Source organism: Xiphophorus couchianus, chromosome 12, assembly GCF_001444195.1.
Source record: "Xiphophorus couchianus chromosome 12, X_couchianus-1.0, whole genome shotgun sequence".
Classification (NCBI taxonomy): domain Eukaryota; kingdom Metazoa; phylum Chordata; class Actinopteri; order Cyprinodontiformes; family Poeciliidae; genus Xiphophorus; species Xiphophorus couchianus.
Genome location: NC_040239.1, coordinates 10,519,465 through 10,531,105, shown reverse-complemented (window position 1 = coordinate 10,531,105; position 11,641 = coordinate 10,519,465).

The window sequence follows — 11,641 nt, the reverse complement described above, 5'->3', positions numbered from 1 at the left end:
CTTTTCAGTAAAATATAGGAGCTTGTTTTAAAGCAATAATTCCTTAATATTGATGAAAAAGTTGGCAGATTATTTCACTTATAACAAGACATTTTCCCATGCTTCCTATGTCTTTTTCGGCTTCTTTGGTGTAATTGTGACTGTCCACAGAGTGTGTTTACAACTCATCCAGTTGAGGAACACCATGTATTTGACGTCAACATATGCAGTTTGTGGTATTCTTGCAGGGTTTTGATTTGGTGTCACTTGTTGCTCCAGTAATCTGTGAGTTAGGGAGATGAAAGCAAAAAACAAAAAAAACAAAAAACAGAAACTAAAGGTTAGAACCCCACCCAGTGTCCCCAACGACATTATTGAAAAAAAAGTCTTATATGATAAGTAATTCAGAGCTACAAAGGGATAGTTTAGATTACATTTATTTGTTAGAATGGTCTGATAAACATAAAGATGTTTATGCAAGACTTGGGAAAAAAAGACTGAAAGCTATTTTGCAAAGAAAAACTGTCAGTCACAAAGAAACAAGCCTGTAGATGTGCAAAGCTGGTAGACATGCAGCTGTATTTCCAGTGGTAGGTGGTTCTGTAAAAGTATTGACTCTGTGGGACTGAATACAAATATAGGCCATACTTTTCATATTTACTTTGGAAAACCATGTATCATTTTACTTCCACATGTTTGTTTTGCCACACAAACTCCCATTTAAAAGAGTTTTGTTGTTAAATAGTGAAAAGGTTCAAGGTAAAAGGTCCATATTTTTGAACATAATTCATGTGTGAATGTCCAAACCTTTGCAACTGATTGATGAAAATCTATATAACTTGTTAGAGGGAGTTGACAATGGTTTTGTGGTGGGAATCTTTTAAGTGACAGCTCACTGACCTTCCAGTTGTCCTCCTTCTTAGGCGAGCTGCTTGCTTTACTGTAACATGATGCATGCACTTGCTGATTATGGACCAGCTTTAAATTCTGCTGTCTGATGAAAAATGTTGGGAATAAATGAATGTGTGGTTTCTAAAAATATAAAACAGCAGTGGTCTCCTCTGTCAACTGGATTGTGTTTTCTGTCCACCCACCTATTCATTCTAAAATGGTGCCCACACTTTCTGCTTCCCCTCGTTCCCTCGCCACCTTTAAACTCCCCACTCCTTCCTTTGAATCCTGAACACATCACATAAATGGATGATGGATTAAATCTGAAGTCTTTCCACCCTGCTGGTATTCAGGAAATTGTCCTCCCCGCGGGAAGTGGATGCAGATGGAGGGATGAATTGATGTAAATGGAGGGATAAAAATGGGAGCCAGAGAAGGTTGGTCTGAGAGATGGGAGGTGTTTAGAAGATGGATGGATTGCTGGTGAACATGAGAGAGACAGAGAAGGGAAGAGATGGAAAACAGGACGGAGCGCGAGAGGAGATGAGTGAGCTGTCGGTTTGGAGATAAATCAGGGAGGCAACGCGCTGAGGGGGGTACATGTCCACGAACGCACGTACAAACAGATGTGTGTTTTGCGATCACGCTTGAACTCACACAAGTGCAAACACAAACACGCACACTTACTCACTCGAGCACACTCTGCCCCACGGCAAAGTGGTAAAAGGCCACGGCTGATTGGGCGCTGCAGGCCAATTTCGCCCCGAGTGGCAGAGCGGTGCATGTTGGGATGTTGGGATACAAATGCAGTTATCCATGAAGGCATGAGGTAGGTCACCTCTTTTCGCTCCGTCTCTCTCATCCCTCACGTCCTTCTCAACCTTTTCTTCCGTACATCCTCTTCCCTTCTTATTTGTCTTATTTTATTTTATGCCTGCAGGGCTTTTTACCTCTATACCTCCAGAGCTCCCTTTACCTCCATTCCTATCAATCCATCTTTCATATAGAGAGCATATTCTTCGCAGATGAAAACAGCAGCTCTTAGTTCCCCTCTGTTTCTGGCTCAGTTCATTTCCATCTGTCATCCATTCCTCTAAAATCTTTCTTTTCCAGCTTTATTCGCCCTGAGTCTTTTCCCCGGCAAGCCCTCTCTTATGCTAACACACACAAATGCCCAACGCAACAACACAGACGCACACACTTTGGATCCCTGCAGTGTAGTGTGCTAACAGAATAATTAGTCCCGCTTGATGTCTCTGACAGCTCTAATCCTTCTAAATGGCCACCACATGCCTTCCCCCATCAGCCCATGGCTAGACACACAAACTGTACACGTTCAAACTTGACTGTGCACAACATACTTACAACTCTGGTGAAAAAATATGGTGGATACGTGTCTTTACAATAGTTTTGGACAATTGCATTAAGTGGTGCTTAATAAATAAATTGATTTGAGTCGCTTAATCGCCATGTAGGATACGACATAAAAACAGCATAGGATTCCCATGGCATGATAACCTTGAATTAAGATGCAGAGTCATGTAACAAAATTAGGACACCTCATTCAGTTGGTAAGTTTGGAAAATTTTCTAAACTGGAATTTATAAAAACAAAATAATAATACAGTGATTCACTTTTTAAAGGAATTTACCACTTTTATTGTTCTGCTTAGTGACATGAAATGAGAGTCTGTGGCAAATTACCGTCCATCCATCCTCCATAATTTTTTAACCATTTTCCTAGCAAAAAGTTTGAGTCAAGTACCAAGACAGGTGTACTGTGTCCTGAAAAAGTACATTTTATGTCATGCTCACATGTAACAGTTCATTAAACAGATCTTAATATGAATCAAAGATAGCCAGAGTAAATATAAAAAAAACTGTTTTCCAAAAAACAGTTGGATTCATCAATTGAAAAGACCAATTGAGTAAAAAAAAAAAAAGCCCAATAAACCTTTAAAATACATATTTGTATTTTTGGCAGCAACATCAAGTTGCTTTTTGAAATCCTTTAGATCCATTTTTGTATTGTAAAACACGCACCATTTAAATGATTTCATGGCCTGGCAGTAACTAGGCTTGAAAGTGGCTTGTAAAATTAATGCACTTTCTTCATGATTTAACAAGGAGGTAATTACTTTTTCATACAGGGCTATGTTGATTTAGATAGCTTTTTTTATACCGTACCATACCTTACTGTACCATTATTTTATTTCAAAAGCACTCTCACAACAACTTAGCTGCTGACTAAGTAAGGCTACATAAGTAGTCCTTCAGGCTTACTTATATAGCCTGAAGGGCTATATAAGTCAGGGCAATTGTCCAGAGTGGTAATAGAAAGAGGGGTGCAGAAGGACCAGACAAAACTATACCTGTCAGTTATTCCCTGAAGACTATTCTATGCTATGACACATGTGCTGTCAGTGGGGGAGTTGGCAGCTCATGTGCTTCTGTTAGGAATGGGGAGATGTTCTTTGTGTGGACCTTAACCCCATTTTAGCCTGGCCCAGAATCTCAGATTATTTCCTGCACTCTTATTGGTGGGGTGGGATGTGGAAGTAAGGGCTCACTGCGGACACCTCTCATGTGAGAACTATTCATAAAGGTTTGTGTATATAAATTGGTTTATCTGTGTACGCCTGAATTCAGTGTATGCCTGTATGAGTACACTTATTTGTCCCGGTGGGACATGACAGCATCATTACAGCCCTGAAAAGAATCACTTTCAAATGAATACAAATTGAGAGCTACGCCTGTTCTCTCTTTTTTTCTCTATTAAACACGTACACTAAAGTGTGTGTTGTAATAATACCACTGCATGCTTGCACAACTGTTTGGTGTGTCCTTTCATCATACAGTAAATCCTGGATGCGTGTGATAGGAAACGGAGACAGAGCCGTGGGAGGTGTGCAGCTTTGTGTTGTTCCTGTGGGAGATTTCCCTCGAGAAATGGCTATCAGCACAAGAGAAGCACCATGAGAACCAAGCAGGGGTGAAAGAGAGACTGGGACTGAGCAATGCCTCAGGAGATAGACAGGAAGGAAAAGAATGACTGCAACAAGGAGCACGGCAAGAAGCTCGTAAGAGAGAGAAAAAGACAGACGATGCATTAACTAAGGATAAGTGAAAAGAAAAAGTTGAAGTGCAGACAGCTCTGAGAGAAAGTTGGCAGACTGCACTGTTTGAGTCAAGCGTCTGTGTTTAACTCAAAATAACATTTCTCTGATTTAGTTTTTAGCTAGAAATGTTTTTTCATCTTCTTTACTGTACTTTGAACAAGTAATTTTGGAAGCATTGTTGAACTATTGTTAAATTTTAAACAAAATTTAAATAGGTAACTCCGTTAATGTTTGACAACCCAAATTGATTTATTTTTGTCAAAGCATATATGACTGATGTGAACCGAGACATAACTGCGGCATTAAGGTTTTAGGGACACTGGAGGAGTTTGCTACTAGATTTTATTTGAAAATGCTCTGTGTTTGAGTATTTAAAACAAGGTTTCCAGGGATTTTGGAAGATAGTTTGGGCCATAGAAAGCGCTATGATTCATGGAGAGCATCCAAAAGGTATCAAACATATATCTTTTTTGAGGGCAAAATAACTCTCAAGGCATTGGATGCATCATGGAACACAGCAAAGACAGTCTTCCTCAATTGGGGAAGATATGGTCCCTTCAAAACCATTGAAAAGACAAGAAAAAAACTGGTGAAGGACGCTGCCATTAGGACAGCAATAGTAGAGGAGTTGCAAGATTTTCTGGCAAATGCTGATTGTGACTAGACTATGGGGTACTGTGAAGAAATGAAAGCACAGCTGTGTTTGTAAAGCACTTTTCCAGTTCCCTAAATGCATTTGAGAAAAATGTGTAATGGTCTGTTGAATCAAGGTTGAATTTTCCGTCAATAACTCCCAAAAGGTAAATTTGGCACAAAACAAGATTGCACTACTCTAAAAAACCTAAAAGAACACTTTAGAGAATTTTTTTATAAAAGTACTACTGATTAAACATTATCTTTAATAACATAAAGCTACATAATTTTTAAAGTTTAATCAGTAGTACGTTTATAACAGATATATGTCAGATCATGATTTCTTGGTTAATGTCAAGTTGTCATAACGAAGACATTTTGAATAATGTCAACTTTGTATTAAAAGTACATGATTTACCGAATGACACTTTATGACAACAGTCATAAATATTAGTGAAGACTTACTCATGTTCATGACAGGTGTTATGTCATGTACATAACACCTGACGGTATCATGACAGTCTTATTCACAACCCGCCAAACAAAGTGTTACCAAAATACTATTGTTTGTGATAGAACATACATGTTGCCATGTTTTTGCTTTTCTTTGACTTAACCCTTTCGACTGTTTCAGTAAGTTAAAATGGATGAGATAAGTACAGCTTGACCATTTGGATATGCCACAGAGTTTTACTTTGACTCCATCTGTGTTTTTATTTCATCACCAATGCTGCAGGCGGACTGTTCTTAGACTGGTGCTTTTGCTTTTGCTTGAACATGCGTCTTCACTTTGCAGTGGCCCCTTGTTTTCCGCCCCCTCCTGTGCGTGGGTGACCGTTAACCCATCACATGTGGGAAGTGAATGTGTGACCACACACACCATGAGTCCGTCTGAGTCCCAGAGAGCTCACCGAGATCAAACGTTGGTGTCGTCATATGGTCCGAATTAGGTACAGGCTTCATGTTTCGTCATAAAACTTCAATAAGGAAAGACTCGTGCAACACACACAAACATTCACTTGATCGTAGACTCTCACCTCCTTGGGGTGTTTGGTTTATGGGAAAAAAGTTTATTATGATGTATGTCACACATTCATGATGTGTTTTTCTACCTCTTGTGTGTGTTTTTGTGTATGTGGTTTGTTGCGATTGTGTGGTAGTGTGTGTTGTGGTTTGCTTGAGTGTGTCTGTGTATGGATGTGATTTGGAACATTTTTTCTTTCCCAAACCACTGACCCATACGCTATGAAAGGTTGTAGGCTAATGCGCCCACCCACAATCAGGAAACAAACACACACACACTCACCCCTACCCCCCCCCCACACACACAGACAGACCTGCATTAACACACACATCTGAAAATACTTACACAAGTAGATATTGTTATTTTTATACCAGTGATTGGTTCTGAGTTTGAACATTTTTCATTTGCAGCTTCTTTGCAGGATACACATGGACTCCTTCACCACATGAAACTGATCTTTATTAGCTCTACCCAATAAAGAAAAAAAAACACCCATTTATGGTGTCTTGAAAATGTTTATAGGCTTCCTGAACTTTTCTAGGTTTGGTTGCAGTACGATCACAAACTTCAATGTATTTATAAAGATTTTATGTTGGTTAGCCAACACAAACTCTGAAGTGGAAGGAAAGTGTTCTGTGGTTTTAACCAGTAGAAATCTGAATAGTGTGGCGTGTAACTGTATTCATCACCATTTACTCTGATATCCCTAATCCAGGTTGTAATCCTTTATAAATACAGATTTTCTGTTATGTTGCCATATGTTTGTTGGAAAACACTGGTGAACCAAGAGTCCTATAAAGACCAATTAACCCAGCAGAAAGGTCGGGGATAAAGACTTGGAGAAATTAAAGCACCGTTCAATCCATCAAATGAAAAATGGAAATTGCTGTGTGGAGAAGAACTAAAAATGAACATCTGTCTGAACATACCATTTCCACTGTAAAATATGATGGGAGCAGCATATAATGCTTCAGGGAGTCAAAGCCAATGGCAAGACTTGAAACTTAAACGTCAAGTCTTACTAACTTTTACTAAGCCCTGTAAATGTCCAAAGCTAGTAGAAACATATCCTAAAGGTTTGTCAGCTTTAATTGCAGTGAAAGTTTAGAAACAGATTTTAGTTTTTTGTATTTTAGCTTGGAAAAAAAAAGAAAACCATGTGTCATTTTCTTTCTCACAGCAGGGTCATTATAACACATAATGTAGAGGTCTGATTTTTTTATTTATTTATTTTATTATTTAACTCAAAATAAAAGTCTTGAAGCTTTCTTTCCAATCTTGTGTGTAGGCGCTTTGTTCATATGAGTCCATGAAAGTGTGAAAAAATAAAAAACAAGGAGCCATTAGCACATTGTTAAGCTAGCCCAGAGCGTTGGACTGCAGCCCCTGCGGATTTTATTGGTTTCTTTAATGCATTAGCAAACTTTAATGCCAGTCTCCCTGCCACTGTTCTTCTTTGTTCCCAACATGTAAAATCTGCTTTTAACTAACCACATCAGCAATTTTTTTCATCCTTTTTGTTTCGCACATAAATTTACAATCACACAAGGACGTTGCAACAATCTACCGTTTTATTTGAGACTGCTTGAATCCCTTTCTCATCCTTATGAGAAATGCTTGTTTTATGTTTGCTCCACTTGGCACATTAAGGGATATTCTTCAAATTATTATATCATTGAACATTGCAGTAACTCATTCACTCTAAACAAGTTTGAGAGGAACTTTATAATACAAGTCACATTATTTCTTCTTTTCTGCTCTTTTAGTTACCATGAAATGGTGACATTGGGGCTATTTGTCACTACAGTTTCTGCATAAAGCTGCATTATGCACAGCACATGTGCAAAATGAAACCACATGGGCCTCTGATACATGTCTCACTTTCTTTACTCTATATGATAACAAGCAAAGTTGTAAATTGAATCTAGGGACAATACCTCAGAGAGCTCTGACATAACACTGAACAGCTGTTTGCCTCCGACTTCGTAGAATAATGATTGTGTTTATTGTAACTGAAAAGCTAGTATCTGATGCATTGGATGATTTCTATTCTTCTTTGACCATGGAAACTAAATCATAAACACTGAAGAGGCAAAAAAGAATAAATAGAACCATCAGCAACCTATCTGGATCAGCATATTGACCAAGATAGCTTTTGAAGGCTTGTGAGAGAAAACTCCTAATGAAAAAAAAATGCTGTTTTGATTGATATGAACTTTGAGCTTGTTTTTGATAAATATGAAGTGGCACAGCTCCTGAATCTTCTGGTCTTGAGATGAATTCCTGCACTCCTTAGCACATCTAATCTGACAAATTGCTGTATCCAGTAAAGTTTGGTCACACTCAATGACTCACGTTATTGTAAGCCTGAGCTGACTGCTTCAGCCAGCCACTATGAAGTGTGACAGTTTTACAAATTTGGCCTTGGTAACCTCATGCTTCATGGAGTTTTACAGTACATGAAAAATTAGGTTTAATGCATTTTCAGTACATGAAAAATTCAATTTAATGCATTTAAGAGAACAGTTTAAGTATTTCAGCGTTCAAATTTCAGCAAGTCTAAATCTCTCTGCTTATGCTGCATCCAATGCAGATGGTAAGCTGCAATTTGATTGAATATTAGCACACAAAAAATCTCTTCGTTGCTTTATGTCACACACTCAAAAATACTAATACAACTCAAGTAGAGTAGCAGTAAACAATCAGAATAAACACAAAAAAGCAGGTTTTAGGTGGACTTGTTGGCTTTTCTAAACACTGAACAAGTGACTCAGTGTAAAAGCATTTTCATAGAGTTTGGGTTGAATTCATCAGCAGATTCCACTCAAATAGATAAGAATACGACAGAAGGATCAGATTGAGGGGAAATTGCTGCTGGAAGGAGCATCGTATTATTTCTGTATTTGAGAAATAATATGATTTGGACAATCCTCAAGCCATAATTTATGGAATGAATAGTGAAGCAAAAGCAAACGGTGACAGAGATAATGATTGCTTCCATACACTGTCTCACTATTGTACATTTTATATTATCGGCTTTGTTTTCCAATAAAACAAAGCCAACAAACAAATTGCTTTGTGTTATTGGAAAACAAAACCATTTGACTCTACTACACAAGTTGATCACCAGATCACCATCCTTGAAAATATTTATTTGAACATATAAAAGATTCCCTCTTACATGCCATATATATGTCATACATATCTCAGTGATCACTTAGTAATATTGCTTAATCTCATGTTACACTATGCAGACGCCTCACTTAACATGACATGACAGATTCCTGTAACCTTTCTGATTAAAACCAATAATTATCTGACCACTCGAAGGCCTACGGTTTTACTGTCAGACAGTGAGTTGTTCCTTTAAGATGAAAAAACAAACAAATACTACATGTACATGTAGTACATGTAGTACTACATGTACATGTAGTGTATATGTACACTAGTGATGTCCTATGTCCTGATGCACAGATTTCCACACACTTTAACCCAGCGTCAATGCACTAGGAGCACAGAACCGGGGCACATTAGAAGCAACACATACGTCACTGCATGACATGACTTGAAGTCTGACTTATTCTCGCTGGTTTAAATGCCAATGACAGACCATTTTCAATTTATTTGAACCAGTTTTTTTCTAGTATGAATCCATTTATGAGGTTTTGCTTTTAATTAATTTCTTTACTCACTACTTGTAAATACTGTGATCTCTTGATACTGGTTCTGTTATTGTTAACATTAGCAGCAGTGATACAAGCAACATATCAATCCAAAATAACGTACATCAAGCAATCTATAAAGCTGATATAGAAAGTAGAGGAATTAATTTGTGACTTTTGCATCCGACAGGCTGCATTCATTATAAAGAACCATTCTCTTGTTGTACTTACTGCAGCTTAGATCATATTTATGTTCAAACTTGGTGGGGCTAACTGCTTCAACTGGGCCACGCTCAGTCAATATTAACCATTCTTGGTAGTTGTAGCACATAGTAATTTAGTTCTGCAGGGCCTGGCAGGATACACAGTTAATTTTTAAAAATCACAGTGGTCCACTTCAATTTTTAAAAATCACTTCACACACTGTTTCCATGTTTTTGTTGCCAGAATATTTTGAAACGTAGCTGGTGTTGCCGCATACAGTTCAGGGGTTTTGAAAATACCAGTCGTTCAATTTATTCATATTTGAAGCACACACAGAATAAAAACAATAAAATAATAATAAAAGAAATGAATAAAAACATTGTTATACTTATATAATAAATTGTTATACTTTACAGGAATCCAACTAATTTGAATATATATTTTTGTGCAGACATGTGATGCTATGTCAGGGTGTTAAAATGCTCTATTCGAACATTGCACATCCAAATGACCTTTGGCCTAAGCTTTCCCCTCAGTCATCAGTGTGACAACATGCTCACATTTGCCACCTGACAGGAATGTCATTAGTTTTGCATTTCATTTACTGCTGAACAAATCATCATTTTTACCTGATGATGGAACTGAAAAGGTTAGACTGCATGCCGAGAAAGCCACAAATGTTATTGCTGAATGTCACAGTCATTAAGCTAATATAATGGACCGTGTTTATGGTGGAAAAGCCCCATAGCATCAAATGAAGCCAAAACACTCCTATAGGACACTTCTCCATATCACTTAGTGAGAAGGAGTATTGGTTATTAGCTAATTACAGCAGATTTACAGAGCAAATAATAATAATTGTAACAGTACTGTCACTTTATATTTGCAATAGAGTCTCTCAAATATTGGAGTTTTTATTGTTTGGATTTTAATTGAGCCCCATGGTTAAACAAAATCTTGTCAGAAGTATCCAATAGTTTCAAATCTACCAGATAAATATGCTGAATATATCAAATTTTATTAATTGTTCTTTCTGGCATGGCACTTTAATGTTGTAAAACAGCACACCATAAACTGGCCAAAAACTTTAACCAACTTTAACTCAGTATGTTGTATTCAAAAACATATTCTAGAAGTATCCATGCCTATACTTACCCAAGCAAGAAGTGAAAGCAAAACTAACAGTAAATAAATTTGCTAATTCAGATCTCTGGATTGAAGGACTTTTGTCTCCCCAACACTCGTCTCTTTGATGGAGCAAAGCCACTTCCATGGTTTAGCTCCAGATTATCTAACAACTGTAATCTGAATAAGGGGATTAAAGAAATTATGATTTTTTTAAAATCCATAACTATTTAACAGTGCTTTCTCTAATAGTCACCTTTTGTCTGTTTCAGTATTACTATGGATATTCTTTAAGATTATATGTATTGTTGCAGATATATTAGCACTGCATAAAGCAGAGAATAATGCTAAGCAGCACAAGTCAATGATTAAATAACTTTGTATGAAAAAACAGCAAAATAGAAAAACTTAAGGCTCAGAACAACACCTTCGCTATAGGCTTACAAAACTACTCCAACAATGAAAATGGTAGGGGTAAATTCATTAGAAATTCAATTTCTGTCCCCCAAAACAGAAATGTGCTGTTAGTTAGCCAGTTAAAAAAATGTAGCCTGTTGTTTTCCATTTAAAACCACGAAGCAGCTGAAGTCTCCTCTTCTTTCCTAGCAATCCCCTCAGTTCTTCTCATCCCCTTCCATCTCCAAATCATCCACATTAAAGAGTGCTAATTCAAAAAAGATGTGATTTTTGCTTTTAAGTCCCACGGCTCAACATCTCAATATCCTGTTCCGGGATAACCAAAACGCACGAGTGTGTTTGGATGAGTGAGTGTCATCAGTCTGAAACGGAGTTTCAACACATATTTTATAAAAACATATTGAAAAAGCAGTTGACCTCTAACCTGCATGTGATGTTTACAGTCCAGTCGGATTCAGTCGTCTCACATTTGCTCTCGTTGATTTTGTAATACGAACTCCAAGACTTGACCTTATGGCTACTTTGGTTTTAATGACGGCTTTCATTTCTGGTCGTAGTTGGTCTATAGCCAATATTGGCATTCCCAGC